The following is a 20,189-nucleotide window of genomic DNA, read 5'->3' as shown; positions in this document are numbered from 1 at the left end:
GGAACAACAGAAGTTAAGAGTAGGAAATATTTATTTATTTAGTTCCTGAGGGGCAAGAGGGGACCTGAATGGGTTGTGGGGAACCCCCTTCACAACAAAAGTTTTATAGAATAAAATCATGAGGTAGGTACAACATGGGACAAAATTATTAACAACCAATAAGATTACAAGTATAGTCACTTAGGTAATATTGATCCAATGGGGAAGCAAGTCACATAGAAAAGTATAAATGGAAAGAACAAAGAACTTTTTTGGGAAAGGCTAGATTCAGAGATCTTGGTCATTCACCAGGATGACTGATATCCATATAGACTTTACTGGGCCAGGTGTTACCACTTATCCCTTGAGGAAGTATGTAAGCCTGGTTATTTCATCTTTATGTTGAGCCTTGCCCTCTATCAGATGCATCTCCAGCCACAGTTGTAATGTGCTTTCATCTTTTGTATGAGCACTCTCTCTCTCTCTCTCTCTCTCTCTCTCTCTCTCTCTCTCTCTCTCTCTCTCTCCGCTCTCTCTCTCTCTCTCTCTCTCTCTCTCTCTCTCTCTCTCTCTCTCTCTCTCTCAGACCTAGCTCTGTCTGACTGCCTATATCTCTACCTAACTTAGCTGTTTGTAATACTTTTTGCTTTTTACCAAAATAAATGGCATCCTTTGATTTAGTTTGCAGCAAGCAAAAGAACCTAAACTTATGAATATAAGCAACCAATAACAATGTCCATTTGAAGGCATAAGGAATTTTCTTCTTTAAAATTTTTTTTTCCTCAATGAGTTTATTGGTACATTTTAGGTATACAGTACAGTTACATTCATTATTGGGATCTTGTACCTTTACATGACAGGTCTTGGTTAGCATTTTTTCCCCTTGTCCCTGCCCTCCCTTCACTCCCTAGGAATTTTCTATCAAGTAATAGCAACCACTTAGAAGATCCAATGGTTCCAACTGTAACACTCTGAAATCTCCTTCTTCATGCTATTTTTAGAGACAGCATTACAACAACATTGAAACTTGCAGAGTTGTGAGACATGTTACATTTCCACATTTTAAAATCTATTAAAAATATTTCTCCATTTAAATAAAGTAGTTGTCACACCTTAAAGACATGCTGCCAAATGAAAATCTTCTCCATCTTCAGAATTTTAAAATTAATATCCTTCCAACCAAAGGAGAAAAATCAGCCAGGTATGGTGGTATTGGCCACAATCTCAGCTCTGCAGGATGCTAATAAGTTCAAGGCCATCATGGGCAATTTAAGACAATCTTGTCTCAAAATTTTAAAAGTTAAAAAAAGTCGAGTAGAGATACAGTTCAAGTGGTAGCGTATATAGCACTTGCCTAGCATCCTGCCCTGAGTTGAATCCCTAGTAACACAAATTAGAAAAGGGAGTGGGATAGGTTTAGGGGAGAAATCCTCCTTCCCTCAAAAATATTTAAAAAGCAGAAAATGAAAACGAAGGTTCTTTTTACCATTTTGAAAAACCTGAAGTTGTCTCTGCATTCCTCCTTCGGCTCACCATCTCTGACACTTTTAGTGGTCGAATGTGAGAATAACAAACATTAAAAACAAAACTATGCTACTTTTGTTTTTTATTACACTCCTCTGGAAAACTTTTCCAGAAAAACATAGTAAATGGCCCACAGGTTAGAAAAAACAAGCATTTCCAGATGTTTGAAAAGCATTTCTTATTAAGATGAAAAAGTTTAAAGCATCTGAAACAACATTTTGACCCAGAAAAATTGAAAAATAAAGTCATATCTCAAATAGTTTGACTTGGTTTATTGGCAAGAAAGGCAATAAACTTTTCTCAATTAGGTTAGTGACAAACATTTTCTGTAAATTTAACATTTAATCCCACTCATCAAAGATCAGAAAAATATTTAAAGTACATGATATGATAAATTGGGTATAGATAAAGGGGTAGCAAAATTAAGAGCATTCTCAATACTCTCTGTATATATACAAACAAAGTTCCATTATTGACAACTATAATTCATAGCCATTTATTTAGACCTAAAAAATATGTTAAGAATATCTCCCCCAAATAGGAAAATAAATGGTTCTAATGATTAAGTAATAAATAATTGCATAGGTTTGGTGTTTTTTCTCTCAGTTTTTGGCTTTTAAAGAGAAAAAATATTGAAGCATAAATCTAATCAAATTTCCAGAACTACCAATTTAAAAATGGTTTCATAACGGATCACTGTGTTCAGTTAGAAAGCAGAAACCAAACTAGATATTTCAAACAGAAGGAAAATGGGAATTATTTTCACAGTTACTAAAGTTTTAGAGAAAGGAGGAAGACAAGGAGGATGGTAGCAAGAGAAGAAGGAGATGGCAATGAAGAAGGAGGGAGAAAAGAGGAGGAGAGGGAAGAGGAAAGAGGAGGAGAAAAGGAAGGATGTGATGGAGGAGGAGGAGGAACTTGAAGTAACTCAGAGGGGAAGAGGTGGGACTGGGTGGAGCTGATACACAGACCTTGGGGAACCAGCCACAGTAGAGTTGGTTTTGACAGTAGCAGAAGAGATTAAACAACTGTCCTTGAAGCCACTGACAAATACAGATGAAACAGAAAAAAATCGTTTTTGGTCTCCTCCAGCCTTCTAGTCTTCCCTAGAAGCCAACAGGCAGAGGATCTAAGAAATACAATTTGTTGAATCCTAGCCCCTACATTCCACAGAATAGAGAAGGGTGGGTTTAGGAATAAGAAACAATAGCAAATAGGTAGCAAATCTAGCTTTTATTTTTTGTTTCAAAAATCAAACCAAGGGTCTTGCACATTCTAGACCCCTCTATCTACTTTTTTTATATGAATGAGGTTGCCATTGTCAAATCTATAGAAATAAAAAAACAGAAACTACTGTGATTCCATAAGTTATACTCATTCACAAGTACATTAACTAATTAGAAAAAGTATCTCACTAAGAGATACATTTCTAACAACTATTTTAGTAACTGTTTAGCAAAATTGGTAATTTACTTATTGTGATTTGGTCTGTTATAAAATAGTAATGACTTGATGACTCAAGGAGAAGGAAATTTAACATTTAAAGGCCCTTTTATCACTGGAAATTTAATTTCAATTTATATCTGCGTTTTGTTTGTAGAAAATTGTGAAGGAGTAATCAGTGAAAGGCTCCCAAGCATATGTGTATTACATAAACTTGACGGGAGAAATGCAGTGAAATACAAATTCAGGTTTAAAATGCTGGAAAACTTTATTATATAAGAGAAAACATGACTGTTCATGTAATTTTTAACCATGTTTTATCAATAAGTTATTGTATTTAAATATCTTGGCCACATTTAAGATACTGATTGAATAGATGTAAGCATTGTTGAAATTATCGGTATTCACAATATCTGGAAATCATTTCATGTGTAGCTACTTTAAATGATAACAAAACATTTAGATACTATCCTAAAACTGTCCGAGCATATTCATGGATTTTTATAAATTATTTTATGAAGTAAGTTAGCCAAAATGCTCAAAGACCATACAATAGGGTTTTATGTGATTTTTCCCTTTTTCAACTTTATATCCCTCACTGCTCACCCATCCTGGAAATCTTTATTCTTTTACCTGTGTTTATTCCATTCTCGGTCTTTTTTTTTTTTTTTTTTTTTTTTTTTTTTTTTTTTGTGGTACCAGGGATCGAACTCAGGTCCTTGCGCTTGTGAGGCAGGCCACCGAACCGCTGAGCTTAATCCCCAGCCCACTCAGTCTTTTTTATTGGAAAATATCTCTTCAATAGTATCCCCTTATCCATGGCTCCACTTACTGTGGCTTTGGTCACTGACAGTCAACTAAGTTTTGAAAATATTAAACGGAAAATTCCAGAAATAAATAATTCCTACTTTTTAAATTGAGCACTGCTCCAAGTAGCATGATGAAAGCTCATGCTATCCAGTTTTTCCTAGGTTTTTGATCATCTCTTTATCCAGGGTATAGATCCATTTTGTAGAAAAGGGGTGAAGGAAACATACTGTGAATATTTAAATTTTTTAAAAACTTCTTGCAGTATATGACAATATATTGAGTATTTTGAGGGGGATTAATGATAATGTGCTTTTTATTGCAATAATTTTATAACTTAAAGTTTGCCACATTTTTTATCATTCCTCATTGATCAAATGCTTATGGCAATTATTTCTGTCAAATAAAAATATTATAATGTGTCCTCATCCACCTTATTCACTACATCTGGATTCAACAAAGTGCATTTCTTAGACCCCTCTGCTATGCAACTTTCTAAAATCACAATAACCATAAAACATAAATATTCTTGGATGAATTTGGGACATCAAGGCAGCCACACCAGTGAAACTAAAGACACTCATGGAAGATTTCCAAAACTGCTTCAGAGAGTGGCAAGAACAATGGGATAGAATGGGCTGGTATTTTGAGGGACATTAATAGCAATTATCTTCTACTGCAATAGCTTTGTTTTAATGCAAATATTAACTATATTGTTTGATCACAACTGATGTACTTGTCATCCTTTAGTCTCTCAGGAGCCAGTCCTCTTGGTTATCAGATGAACTGTCATTGTAACTGTCATCATGCTTGTGTCCTAGTAACCTTCATTCTACCTAATAATGGCCCAAGAGTAGTGATGCTGACAATTCAGATGGCCAAAGAAGCCATAAAGTGTTTCTTTTAAGTGAAGAGATGAGAGGTGTCTACCCAATTAAAAACGATTGTATGTTGACGTTAGTAAGCTTTGTGGTAAAAAAATAAATCTTTTATCCATGATTGTGAAGATCAAAAAGAAATTTATGCTTCTTTTGCTGTCACATGTTAGACTGCAAATGTTACAGCCACAATGCATGATATGTACCTAATTAAAATATTTTATTTTATTATTTTGGGGGTTTTTTGAGACAGGGTCTCACTGTGTAGTGAGACTGACCTGGAACTGGCTATGTAGCTCAGGCTCGTCTCGAACTCACAGTGATCCTCCTGCCTCAGCCTCCCTAGTGCTGGGATTACAGGCGTGTGCCACCACACCCGGCCTAAAATAGAAAAGACATTAAAATTATAGGTAGAAGATATGAGCAGAAAACACATTCCAATTGATGCCAAGATGTCATACCAGAAACCACTGTGTCTAATTTATGAATTAAACTTCATTATAAGTATATACATGGTATATATAGGGTTTGTTATACCTGCAGTTTCAGGCATTCACTAGGGTATTAAAACATGTCTCACAAATGAAGATGGATCATACTGCATTTTGTCTACCTTCCTTATTTTTTCTGCACGTGGTAAATCTATGCAATGAGTGTAACTTTTCATCTCATCAATTTAAAAACTCTATTAAGTCACATAACCTATGCTCTTGAAATTTCTAAACCAAAGCTTTTGACCTTGCTATTGATACATTATAAGTTTACAAGTAAATGTTATGTCCCAAGGCAAGAAACTAAAATACTAAAACATAACAAGTGCAATGAGTCTGTGAACAATTTAATGCCTTTGTAAAGTCAAGATCTTTTAAACACTTTCACCAGAAAATATGCAATAATGAAATTTAATTCCTCAAGAATGGATTAGTGACTATAGAATAATCAGGAAGAGAATGAGTTAGCCCATTAAGTAACTTGGCAGTTAATTAGCTTCAGTATCTACTTAATTCCACTCACCAAGTCCTGCCAAATGAGAATTGTCTAAAGAAGGTAAGAAGATGAATGATTTCCAGAACCTTCTCACCCAAGAAGCAACCATTCTTCACAATGAGCAAATGCTCCTTACAAAAGGAAATTTAAATATATTAGTCCATATGCTTTCATCTATGTACAAATGAGCTATTCAGTAGGATTTTACCCTTAAATATTTGGCTGCTACAACATAATTATTATTAATATCAATCCAATATAATTATCATTAAATCAATTCACGGGTTGATTTTCAGGCTGTTTGCTTGGGTAAGAGATTTACTGGAAACTATGTACAAGAATATAGGCATTTATGTCTTTCTTCCTAAACTTTCTTAAAAAAAAAAAATAGACTTTACTTTTTAAAAAGCCAGGCAGACAGCTTTTTCTCTGCAGGTAGCTGTACCTTGAAGTAAGCAGGATAACAGCTCACACCACATCTCCTATACTGAATGTCAGTCTCAAAGATTCATCTTGTGATAGCACAACAGGTAATTTCTCAGTCAGATTTTTCCCTTGCCTCAACCAAATAGGGAGATTAGACAAAAGCATCAGCTGCTTTGATGCCAAGACTATACAATCTTCACCAGGAGGCAAAAGGTGAAATGGTCTAAGGGTCTGTAATTCATTTCATTATAATTACATTTCCTTGCCTGTGGCTTCTCCAATAATTAAGAGCACACTGTCAGTATTAAACAAGAGCTATGAGAAAAACGTTAGATCCCTCACCAAAGAAACATCAAATTAAAAGTGAGAAAGACTGTCAAAAGTTTGCTCCCTGAGTGAATACTGGAAATTTTAGAGGAACACAGGCACATCTAAAGTTGTAAAATGGAAGCATTGGTGCCAAGCTTTTCAAATTTTGTCCATTTTAGGTCAGATAATAATATTTATTTAAAAAACAAGTCTCTATCTGAGGCACATCTCCAGTGGTAAACATTTCAATATTTCTTGAGTGAATGAGTCAACAAGCTGGTTCAAAGCGGACAAAAAATAGCAATACCAGAGTCATATTTGGTATGCTGTCAGAAGCAAAACATTTCCAAGTATTTGGAATAGAATCCCTTTGCAATACCAGCATCTTGCTTCCATGTGGCTATCTTCTGTTCACATTACCTTGCCACTGAACTCCATCAATGGAGACACTAATAGAAATCCCAGAGCAGAGATAACCAATAATCCTTTTTTAGTGGCAGCAAAAGATTGGCAAACAGGAATATTTGGAAGACATATTCTAGTTTGAGGAAATACTAGGCACTCAAAACCAATGGGAACAAAATAAAAGTGTTTCTCCCAGAAAACATTCCATTTACTGCTAAACAATGCCTGTAATAATAAAGCTTCTTTGCTCTTTTAGAAATCAAATATCACCTCACCAATATTCTGTCCACTATTTACACACCATAAGAGATTTGCGTCTCACTGAATCATCTATGCAACCCCTTAGACTACTGAGGTGACTATTTTTTCACCTAGCCTTTCTGCAAACATCTTACCAAACCATGTACCACATTGATTCCATTTGTTTTAAACTCATTTTAACCAGTGCTATCCACCGTGGTGGAAAGATAAACTTGCAGGTCAATGGTTATATTTGAAATAATTTTTTCAATAATAATTGAAATCATTTTCTCTTAATTACCTAGAATTGCTGCATTTTCTAGCTTAAATTATACATGGAACAATGAAGTTGTGAAGAATGTATTTTATTAAATGTTCTGTTCTTGTGCTAAATTCCTCAAATTTCCTATTCTCTATGTACAGGATACACCATATTGAAATAGTGGTACCGCTGTCTTCATTTTGAAGGATGAACCAAATGCTATGGTGGGCTCTCTTTATAACCAAGTCATTTATTTGCTCAACGGCTGTGAGAGTCACTTGTTGACTATACATAGCTTACAGCTGAATATGTAGCCTCAATCAAAAGATGCTTTGCTGCCCATGGTCATGCTGCCTCCCTGACACAAATTTGCAATATTTGAATAATGAGGATCCAGTGGCCCCACCTCCTTGCCTGAACTTGGACTATCTCTGAGGGACCATCCAGAGTTCTCAGCACAACTTCTGCCTACGCCTAATTCTCTCAAGAGTATTATGAGGAGAACACTCGTCAGAAAAGTTCCTACACACATATCTCCTTTTCAGACTTTGTTTCCTGGGAAACCTAACCAAAAATAGGTGGTGACTCTAATGATCCATGGAAGCAGACTAAAATTAGGATTTCAAATCTGAATCACCCACAAGCAAGCTGGCCATGAGGCTCCATGTCTGGTAGTAGGTGGAACATGGATAGCACATGGCCTGCTAGGATGGTAAAAATTGTTAAAACTTTCACAAATATCAACTGCAGTGGGACACTAATAGAAGACTAGTAGAACAGTCACTACCAGTGACTCATGAATTTCAGAAATTTACAGGGTAATAATTTTATGGGTAATGGTATCTGACGCCTCCTGTTATTGCCGTTGATATACTAAGAAATGACAAAGCCTGAAGATAATTCATTGCCAATTTAGGGCAAAATATGAAACTCAGAGAGCCTCCTTGGCAGCATTTTATATACAGTCTCCTAAGCTGCATCCAGAGAACAGAATAGGATGAGAGACAGGCCTGGAAAAGAAAAGGTTCAAATCTCAGGGACAACAAGTCTGCTATGCCAAAACCCTGGCTCCCTTTGGGAAAACAGAAATCTGACACTTGAGATCAGGACATCAGGATCAAAGAGCTCAAAAATCTTTTTTTTTCCAGTTTTTATTTTTTCATTAGTGCCTGTTTCCAATACATAATGATTACATTCCTTATGGGAAGTTGGTACATGTCCATAACACCTCTAAATTCTTTTTTCAATTCCTTCCTCTCTTAATCCCCTTCACATACCTGAAAGAGCTGTCTCCCTACTTCTTGATATCTGTTATTTTATTTTGCTCTTTGTTTATGTTTTGGGTTTTCATATAGGAGAACCATGGGATATTTAAACTTGTGTGTCTGATTTATTTCATTCACTTAACATTATGGTCTCAAGGTGCATCCATTTTCCTACAAATGACTCAGGTTTACCCTTCTTTATGGAGTAGTACTCCATTGTGTACGAATACCACATTTTCTTTATCCATTCATCTGTTGATATATAGGCCACTTCCAAGATCTAACTCTCATGAATCATGCTGCTTTAAACATAGGTCTCCCTGTATCATTGTAATATGATAGCTTTAATTCTTTTAGGAAGTTACCAAGAAGGGGTATAGCTAGGTCAAATGGAATTTCTAGGACTCTCCATACTAATTTCTATAGTGGTGGTAGGTAGTTGACATTCCAACCAAAAAATGCAGAGGGGCTCCTTTTTCCCTGCAGTTTTGCCAGCATTTGTTATTATTTAATTTCTTGATGATAGCCATTTTAAGCCCAGATTCTTCTGAAACAAATGAACTTGCAAAACTACCCCATTCTTCCTATTAACGGCTAATGCTTCCTCTTGCCTGAGGGTAATATAGCAGCCTATGCTAAATGGGCCTGCTAAAAAAGAAAAGGGACTATATGATGAAGTTGCAGAATCCAGTCAAAATGCAGCAGCAGGAGACCGAAATATTTATCTGGGGATGGATATTTTAGATTGAGAAAAGAACATAAAATTGTATAACGGAGCTCAGTCACAGAGCACTCTCCCATGATACAGAACTTAACATCCTGACACAGACCCCATCTGATGGTACCCTCGCCTTGCCAATATGGTACTGGAAAGCAGAATACAGTTACCATCCATGCTATGCGATATAGAATCCCTAGAGCTGCTACGGTAGAGAACATAGGCTGAGGTTAATCCATAACCAATGCAAGACAATATATAAAGGCTCAAAGTGGATAGGCCAGTGTGAATATATGATAGAATTTTTTAAAATTCACCTTATGTTCCTGCAAGATGATTTGAAAGACATTCTACTCACCAAGTCAATCGAGAATATGCTGGGTGTCACTGTTACTGAGGACCTCCATTCTCTGTAGGTCAGAGCCACTGCATGGCAATGATATGACAGATCTGGGCTTCTTGATAGCAGTGAGGAAGACAATTGTCCCTGAGCTAAAAAGACTCGATAAATAGCAGGTGCTGAGGAGAAGCTATGGTATACTGGCCCAGGTCTGGTTTAGAGTGGTTCTACTGGATCCACAGGTCCACCCAATTGCTGGAAGTGCTGTGCTGTAGATCACTGTGGCCAGGCCTAGTTTGCCTCCCCCAGCTATGAGGGCCCCCAGGAGGAGAACAGGTGACAAGGGGTGTGGTGGAGTAAGGCCTGGCCAAGAAGAGGGCTGTCTTCCTTCCTACCCATTCACCAGAAAAACATCAAACATTGTTTCCTGCAGACCCTAGCCATTCTCCCCTTTCCAATCAGGCATACCTTTTCCATTTCCCTTATCTACACTGTAAATAAAGGTGCTGAGGATACAAGCCAAGCATTTTGTCTCATCAGGACAAAGAGTTTCCACCTGGCCTCCATTCTATAAACCTTACTATCATCATTGTCTTCTTTGTCTTATCATTAAGTTTCTTAATCTCTCACTATCATTTCTCATTCCACCCTTTAGCCATGCATGGCACCCAATGCCATATTCCAGTATCTCACAGTTATAATCACAATAAATACACCTGTCCCTCGGTAGTTGAAACAATAGCTATAATGACCTGTAGCTTAAGATCCATCATGGTGGAAATGGTGACTGGCCAAGATAGTGAAACAAAAATAGTATCACATTCTAAAGGGAATGACATAGATTAGTGCTACCCTTAAAAGTATAAAGGACATGAAGGTGAATTATATCTGTATTACATTCTCTTACATCTCTATTTAATTTACCAGTCTGGCAGAAAAAAAAAAAACATGTCCTGGAAGATGAGAGTGTACTTCTAACACCCCAACCAATTATGTGATATCTTGGTGATATCTGTTGTGCCAGATGTTGTCTATTTGCTAGAACAGATCAATACAGCCATAATAAGCAGTCACTGATCTCTATCAAAGAGGAGCATCTGTTGGAAGAAGCAGTTCAGGTTCTGCCTCAAGTCTATCTAATTCTGCCCTTCCTCTATCATAACATAGTGTGGAAGGACCTGGATCATGTGAAGATTCCCCGTAAATCAAACTGATCCACTAGTTAACGACATCATGTCCATTGAACCTGATGAGCAAAAGTAGTGAGTGTATCAGAAACCTTGGTAAGATAAAAGTATTTATAAAACCTATGAAGTTTCAGGAACCTACCACATCTGTGAAAGTTTTGGGATTCTGTAGTTGAATTACTCTAGAACATTCTCTCTAAAGCAAAAGACAAATTTCTCTATCTTCTGCCTGGCAGGCTTCACTAGGTTCCGCAGGTACCATATTCATATCTTGGAATCCTCTACTGACCAGTTTACCAAAAGATACAAAAAACTTCTCATTTTAGGAGTTATCTCTGCATCACATACAGACTTCAACATGTTCTGTTGCTTATGCAATAACACCTGTAAACTTATGGTCATGGAGGTATCTGTGATAGGAAAAAATGCCCATTAAGTTTATGGCAAAGGTTAATAGGATAGTCACATCATAGACCTTGGATGTTCTGGACTTAGGGCATGCCTTTGTAAGAATAAAGTTATCTGACCACAGGATATTAAATGATCACACAGCCAGAACCACCCATCATGATCTAGGTTGTGCCAACCACTCATCAGGTTAGATAGTACCAATAAGTTAGATAGTTCCCAGTAATCCATATTATAATGGAATAACATGGAATAAAGAGTACAAGTAAGGGAACATGCAGATATATAGGACACCGCCCCCCATGTTCTCTGCCACTGTGGCCACCTAGAGCTGAAGTCTTCATAAAAAGCCAGGTACAAAGTAAAAGGCAGACACTGCCTCATGAATGTATTGGCTCAACTGTAAGGTTCAGGCTTAATATAGACCGCTGCTGCAAAACAGCTCCAACTCAGAAGGAGAAGATAGCAGAGATGTACAAAGCAGTAAGCAGTGCATATGTTTATTTTGTGTGGAAGAAGTTGCCTTGGATCAGAATATAGAGAATTTCATAACACTGGCAAATGGCTTGGCTAGTATAGAAATTAGGTAATAGAAACAGAAAAATAAAGACATATGAAAGTGGCATGAAGTGTGAAGATATTTGTATCACATGTTAACATATAACAGTGACTACAAACCACAAATAAAGGCACTAAACTGCCAAATATACGAAATGAAGCAGCCAGCTGCAAATGGTCATCTCTTTCATTACCATGTAGCACAGGTACAGCAGGGTCATGAAAAGTCGCTATGGCTACAGGGACAGAGATCACATATTAATCCAACAGCATGTACTTCCACTCATCAGGTCTGATCTAGTTGCCACTACCATTGTCCAATCTATACAGATCAGATACCAACTCTGAGTACCCAGTATGTCACCATGCTTTGAGTAGACTGAGCAACTGTTTACTTGATGGCAAATTGATTATATCAGTTTGGGCAACAATTCATCTTGAATGCAACTAACTCATACACCAAGTTGGTTTTTATCTTTCCTGCTTACAGAGACTTAGACACCACCACCAACCTAAAGAGTATCTGGCATAGATACACCACAAAACCACTGGCATAGAATACCACAAACCACCTCAAATTGAGGAGAAACGCATCATGGTGGGGGGTGGGAGTAAGAATGTGGTCAAGAGATCTGCTAGCCCCATCATATATTGTGAAACACAGAAACAGCTTGCTGAAAATAGAACTGAAGAACATTTTTAGGACTATCTTTGATACTAACTAGATGATATCCTATGAGACAAACTGTATCATTTGCCATACAAAACACACAATATATCAATGACCATTATGGTGCCTTACCTCACCCCCAACTCTTGGAATACAGAGTTCAGGAGATAGAATGGAAACAGAAGTGTCTCTACTTGCCAGCATTCACAGGGATTGCTTGGGAGAATTGTGCTTCTCATGCCTGCAGCATTAGCATCTATAGATCTATAGTTTGCATCTACCAGGGGACACAGGAAGAGTTCCATGAAATTTTAAGACATACCTGTTGCCTAGTCATTTGGGGTTTTTGTACAATTTTGGCACCAATAGGCAAGGAAATAAGTCACCATCTAAGAAAGTGTAATTTAGTATGATTATCAAGGCTGAATTTACAAAATAGAAGCCAGAAAGAATACATTTAGTATCCGGATAATCTACTGGGAGGCCTGTTAGTGCTCATTTGCCCAACCTGACTAAAATAGGAAAGTGAAGTAGCTACACACTGAGAAAAACACCCCCAAGGATAGTCTGGGTTATTCCACACAAAAAAATCAATAGAGGTATTAACTGAAACTATAAAGAATCTAGAATAAATAATAGAAAGTGTGATTTAGGAGTGGACCATAGTCCTGAGGCCAGCTATCACAGGGACCATAATACATTCACTAAATTTCCTTTTGTAAAGTTCCATTGTAAAAGAGACCAACTAGAAGTCTGGAGGAGCAGTTCTCAGATGAAAAGAATCTATACAAGTCAAGTGAATTTGAGCAATGCACTGTGTGGGATGGAAGGGTACACCATCAAGAGTCTCCCTCCAGGACTGAGCCATTCATTTTTCGGGTAATATTTACTGGCAATAGTTGAGGGTTTGCCGCTGAGCCTTCCTCTAGGACTTTCTTAGAAACTGCCTCATGTAACATTGCCCCAGCCCAGCAAAGGCAACCCACATCTACTGGCTAGCTGGTTCAGGGGCATAAAGGTCTGGCTCCTACCTCATTTCAAGACAGTTCCACAGTGCCACTGTGTCCCCTGTGATTGGCTGGAGTCTTTGTTGAAACTGCTTCCCTGATCAGTTTCCTCCTCTGTTCAGTCTTCGTCTCTTTGTTCCTCTTACCAGACCTGTTCAGAACGTTCCACTCTAAACTCTGCATGTAAATCTCCATCTCAAGGTGTTTTCCTGAGAAAGATTCAACAAAAACAAAACTATGATTACCACAATACCCCATAGTTTGTATACTATAGTTTCTGCAGCATCGGTTACATCCGTGCATTCTTAAAACAACTCCAAGAGATGGAATAGTTATTATTGTTCCTCCCTGTAAATGATAAAATTCAGTTTCAAAATGATGAAATTAACCCTCTAGGCAAATAGAAAAATTATATTAATTAGTTATTCATATTACATCTCCTTTCAAAAATATATGAGAGTGGCCCAATTTATATGATAGTTAAGGATAAAATATAGATCTTCTTAAAGCAAGTAACCTGGTTTCTACTTCAGTGCCACAAAATAATGATAGTAGTATGATTTATATAACAGAATAGACCAGTTCTTTTATTTATACGTTTGTTAAGGGATTCATTCTGAAAAATCATATAATAACCAAAGTCAAACTCTTCAACTTTTTTCAAGATGGAGCAGATAAATTGAAACAAACTAACACTGCACTAAATTTGAAATTATTGTTCCAAAACTAATTTTTTCACGTTGCTCTAGGGAGAATTAATTGCCCTGGAGTATATTAGTCACCTTGGAACCCAGCATAGGAGCCTGTGGCTGGAGGGTTATCATCCACCCAGACAAGCATCTGCCCATCTCTCTGAGTTACCCCACCCCAGTATAGGCAGGTTTATCTATCCAAGTTAGACACTTGGCACAAAAACTAAATGTAGTTTTTAAAATGTCTTCACTCCTTTTATATAATAAAGTAATAGATTAACAGCAAAACAGAGTTCATTGTAATTTATATAGTTGTCACCTTTACGGGAGAACATTCCAGGCCCTGCCACTTCGAGAGTCACTTTTTGGCTGGACAACACGTGGAGGGTGTGCTGGGGGTTGCATTCCTCCCACTACTCAGATTACTGGGCTGCATTTTTTCCAGTGTCTCTGCCACCCCAAAATGTTTGATTTATATTTCTGCAGTGAAATTCTCCTCTTTAAAGGAAGATTTGATTTTTGAGAGCAAACGAGACACTCTGAGCCAAGTCTGTTGAATAAGACAAAAGGACTGTACTATGGTAACATGCTGTGGCAATAAGGTTCTGTGGGGAAATTCTCAAAGTTGTCAATTCTCTAGGAAGGATAGGAAGAGAAGTTACATAGTCTTCAGAAAGAAAGACCAGCCCTTATGTGCAAAGATACCCAACAATCTGGAGAAATTCTATGTTCAAAGGAAGTCTTTCCTCTCCTACACAAATACTGAATGGTATATAATATAAATTAGGAGAAAGGAAGTGAGAATTATCCACTTATTTTGCAATACTCAGAAATAATGCAAAGTAGACAATAAGAGTTCTGGTTACTCTTTTATAAAAAAAAAATTGTAAAATTTTTGCAAAATTCCAGAACTTTTGTCACTCTCTGCTTATTATGTCCTGATTGCTTCTCTAAAGCTTAGGAAATAGAAATAGCAAAGAGAATCAGGGATGGGAGAAAGAGAGAACTATGAGAAATTAGAATGGTTCAGCAACCAAGAGATGGGTCAAGAGGCATCATGCCAGAGCCAAGCACCAATAAGACAAGGAGGTCAAGAGGTGAGGAGGAGAGGGAGGGAGAGAAGAGAGAGAGTGAGGGAGAGAAGCAGTCATTCCTTGTTTCTATTCCCCCAGCCTGGAGTTAGGACTAGATTGCTTATCTTGTGAGCACCCTATCTTCTCCTTTAAATCATTTTTTAAAACAAGGTCTGTATCTTCTAATTCATAGTGATCTATCTATACCCAGAAACATACCCTAAAAATAACTAGGTGCTTCATAAATGTTTTTGTCATTTAAAAATTTACCCTAAGAATATGTATAATGATAGCTAAAACTATTATCAATTTATCATCTGTGTAGCTAAAGTAGGACATCTATTTTTTCAGACAAACAAGGCAACAAGTAAATATATGACAAAATGTTCAACATCACTGGTAATTCGAGAGATGTAGATGAAAACACTGAGATTCCACCTCCCCAGAAAGAATGGCTGCTACTAAGAAATCAACCAGTAACAAACACTGGTAGGGTTGTAGGGAGAAAAGAACCTTTTTCTATCAGTGGTAGGAGTACAGACTGGTGCAACCACTGTGGAAATCAATATGGAGATACCTAAAAAAAAAAAAAAAAAAAAAAAATAGGATTAAATGTCCCATTTGACCCAGCTATCCCTCTGCTGGGTATCTTTCCAAAAGAATTAAAAGAATCATAGCACAGTTATATATGCACACCTACATTTATAGTGACACAGTTTGTAATAGCTAAAACTAGGAAACAGCTCAAATGCCCATCAACTGGAGACTGGATAAAGAAGATGTGGTTTTTCTATAAAATTGAGTATTACTCAACCATAAAGAACAAGAAACTAGAGACATTTATAGCTAAATGGATGCACATTGAGGTCAGACTCTTAAGTGAAACAAATAGGACACACATGTGTAAATACCAAATAGCTTCTCTGGTGTGAAAACCTGAAAGTGTAAGTAAGGTTCAAATTGTATAAATGATATGTGAAATAGGAAGAAAAAGTCTAAAGGAGTAGAGGAAGTTGGAAGGGTAGAGGAAAGGAAAGAAGGAAAAAGAAAAAATATGAGAAAAGGAAAAAAATGTAAACAAAGTCTTTGTAAATAGGGAAAGGTAGAGGAGATGAAGGGAGGGCAGGGGTATGGACTAAAAATAAGAACCAAGATACATCATGTAAACGTACAAGATCCCAATGATGAATGTAACTGTGCTGTATACCTAAAAAGTACCAATAAACTTAATGAAAAAAATAATAAAGTAAGATTTCTTAATGAAAATACATTTTTCACAAACTTCTGTGATTTTTCTTTAGCTCATTTGTTACGAGATGCCATAAAGTCCCCTGGAAGTTTTAGCAGACTTATATGCTTTTCCCAGTGCTGTAGCAAATATTTCAGTAGATGAGTTAAAGAGTCAACTGAGCATTTGGTTGTAACAGATCCTAAAAGTAACTTAGGCATATCCAATGCACTCTCATAAAAATTACTTATACTGCCTGTTCCATAAAGTTTCTAGGTAGTAAAAGAGTTGTGCATTAGACATGAGGTGGAAAACAGATGTGTGTGTTCACCAGCAGTTTGATGAGCCAGGGTAATGGTTCTGTACTTGTTGGGGTCTCCTTCACAAGGAGGGGTCTCCAGGAATTGACCACAGACACAATGAGACTGACCAGAAGCTGATGGCTAATGGTGATCTTTATTTCTTACCCAGAGTCTTTACAGAAAATTTCTAGGCCACAAAAGGAAGCATGATCATAGTGGTTGATGATTAACAGCAATCACAAGGAAGCACGAGCAGATACACACTGTGCAAAGTAAAGATGGGACATCTCGATAAGACAACATCTGCTGTGACTAAAAGGGAGTGTTTACTAGGAACAAGAACAAAGAAGAAACTAGGGGGTTATTAAGAACAGAAGAGGAACTTGGCTCCAGCACATCACCTTCAGGACACCTGTGTCTCATGAGAACTCAGGGTCAGCACTTGGCCACTTGTCCTCTCATGCCCCAACATGTACTGAAGTGCAACTAAATGCTACAGGTGCTAAATTAACTGATTCACATATTTCTAACTTGTTATGTTGAACAAGTGGGCAAAAACACACAGCATGTCCTATACCTCCTCTCTGAAGCAATCTTAGTTTTCTTCTCCGTTCTAAAGTATCAGTTGTCTCCCTTTCTGTAACTTTGTTTGGAAACAAACAGAAACTAACAGATGGCTGTTGCCATTCAAGGGACAAAAATAAAATGGCAAAATTTTGAATTATTACACTTACTACATTTTGAAATAAATCTGCAGGGAAGAGCTCCATCACACATATCACTTTCTCTCTCATTCCTCTGTGTTAACAATTGTTTAAATTTTTAGTTTTATTAGTACCTACTTGCACTGTATAATGATTAATTGTGGGGAGTTGATATATGTACCTAACACATATCATCTAAAATTCTTCTTATGTCCTCTTTCCTCACCTCCCTTCTTTTGGTCCCCTTCCCATTTGCAAAAGGTCTGTCTCACTTTTTCCCATTATCTATCTTTTATTTTGCTTTTTAATTTATTTATAATTTGGGTTTCTCATATAAGAGAAACCATGCAATACTTAAGGTTGTGTGCCTACTTTATTTCACTTAACATCATGGTCTCAAGGTAATAATTTTGATAGTTTATATTTAAACTCCAATTTCCAGATTAAAAAAAAAAACAAAATATTAACTTAAAGTTTTCAGGGAAGTGACAGTAAAGTGTTTTAACAGTTTATTCTTATCTAGTATCTGGACCAAAAGAAAAAGGCACATAAATGATTGCAAAGTAACTCAATGAACATCAGTATTTTGCCAAAGTACCTCAATTCCCAGAACATAAGAAGGCTTTTTGTGTATCATTAGATTTTTTGATTTATAGAAAAATAAGTGGCAGTTGGTTATTTCTTAGCTCTTAGGTTCTTTCCAAAAAAATTGTTGAAATCCTCATTAAGATAGTCACTATTCTAATTATTGGATTTGGGAGCATCACTGATCCCTATTCAATAGAACAAAAGCTGCCCTAATTCTATTGCATCCCAAAGACTCACATTTAGCAAATCACATTCACACTGGGTGTTTAATGTTTTATGTTAGGTTGTTTATCCTCTAAATAAATGCTGCAATCCAATAATAAATTTAGACCATTCGATAATAAAGATATTATACTTCAGATTTCATATACATTGCTCATAGATAATTCCCCTTCTTCATTTTGGGGTAGATATTTATCTTTTGAGGAAAGGTAACAAAAAACTTTTTTCTTGTTTGTGAAGAACTCTCAATTGGTTAAATAATGGTGAGATCGTCTTACCTCCTACCTTGGAAGTTTAAGGGAAAGGCAGTATCTTCCCTCACTCTACTCTGAGATGCAGAACACAGACACGAAAGCAGCTCAACCGATCAGACATCGGCTCTTCCTCTCCAAGTCCTTGAATTTTGAGGGAGGAATGTGAAAACACAGGATAAGTTGAAAATCGGTCTCTGTGGAACTGGTGGTAGTAAGAGGCTATTATAAGATAGGCCCATCCAGAGACCCAGCGGAAACGAAGTTAGGTCCCTGTAGCTATGGCTGTAACAGCACTGTAAGCTTCACAAGATGACTCAGGCTGTGGCTTATGGAGCCTGCAGTCACTGCTTGTTTCTGGGCCAGGCTCCTGACCTTCCTAGCGGCTCTGTGAACTCTCTCTAGCATGTTTCGGTTCAGCTTTAACTTATCCAGTCAGACTCTGTTACTGGCAATGAAGAACCCTAACTGGAATAGCCTTACTAAGTCCTCTGGCTTTCTTTTAATCATCGCTCATAGTATTTTATTTTTTGAATGTTGAAATAATATTTCGATTGTTAGTTTGCTTGAGGTTCTACCCCACTGGTCTTGATAGCACAAGATGTGATATTTGCACTTCCTATTTCAAATACCCAAATATCTATTTTTTCTTCATTTTATTTTTCATTTTCTAAAATGTAGCCTCATATACCATGTTTGAGAAGCATATATTTGCTTTTTCTGTGTTTAAAATTTATTTTAACAAAAAAATCAAAATCACCCCATTTTCTCCTCTATAAACTGTTTCCTTGATAATAAAGTACCTATATTCCACCATGACTATGTTTTTTGTTCCCTCAATGCTTTTTTATGAACATGGCAGTGGATTTCTATTTAATTGATCTTCACCTCACTTTTTCATTTATTATAACTGCCAGTAAAACGGTATTTCCTAAGTCATGTTCCCCAGAAGTTTGAATAAGTAAATACAGTGAATATTAACTAAAGCAACAAAAATGTTAAATGGTTATTCTCTGCAGCCCTTCTCAGAACCTTTAATACACTGATGTGCTTTGCAACTCTCTAAAAGGGACATAAAATATTTCCTAACAGTATTTGTTCATGGAACTTTTTGCCCAGAGCAACTTCCAGTATGGTTCTCTGGAACATTATTTAGGAAATGCCACATGGAAGAGACCTTTCTTGACTGCAAATAAAATCATATTTCCTCGTGACTAAAATTTCAGTCACCAATGATAGTTCATAGACAATCGTAGGGTAGGTAATCAACTGTGCCTTAGCCCAAACAAACCTGCACTTTGTTTTTCTAAAGTGTATGAGCAAAAGATTCTTGTTACATTTTTAAATGTTTAAAAAATCAAAAGAATATATTTTATGATACATAGAAATTATATAAAATTCCAAATTCAGTAGCCATCGATAAAGTTTCACTGGGATACAACCATACTCATTTGCACTGTCCAAGCTTCTCTCACACTACAATGACACAGTCACATCATTATGAAAAAAATATTCAACTTGGGTTTATCTATAAACCAAAAGGTCAATTTATAAATAATCAGAAATATCAAAATGCATGGCCCATAAAATCTAGAATATTTACTACCTGGCTTATTGCAGACAAAGTACACCAACACCTAACTCTTACCAAACAGAAGATGATCTTTCATAGCACATCCTATCTGTGTACCAAGATTAACCTGCCATACTCTGCCG

General features: G+C 36.7%; 1 long non-coding RNA gene across 1 annotated transcript in view; it reads right to left on the bottom strand.

Annotated features, from left to right (window-relative positions):
- Positions 1 to 18,570, bottom strand: part of LOC104868032 — a 119,450-nt gene extending 100,880 nt beyond the window's left edge. Inside the window, exons 1-2 of the long non-coding RNA XR_781946.1 lie at positions 18,501 to 18,570; positions 13,438 to 13,622 (exon numbers count right to left, since the gene is read on the bottom strand). This is a non-coding gene — a long non-coding RNA (uncharacterized LOC104868032). The remainder of the gene's footprint in view (positions 1 to 13,437; positions 13,623 to 18,500) is intronic.
- Between the last annotated feature and the right edge of the window lie 1,619 nt (positions 18,571 to 20,189).

The sequence above is a fragment of the Fukomys damarensis genome, unplaced genomic scaffold, assembly GCF_012274545.1.
Source record: "Fukomys damarensis isolate Sample0158 unplaced genomic scaffold, DMR_v1.0_HiC HiC_scaffold_17, whole genome shotgun sequence".
Lineage (NCBI taxonomy): Eukaryota > Metazoa > Chordata > Mammalia > Rodentia > Bathyergidae > Fukomys > Fukomys damarensis.
The sequence above is the reverse complement of the archived record's forward strand: the minus strand, read 5'-3'. Positions and strand labels throughout refer to the sequence as shown.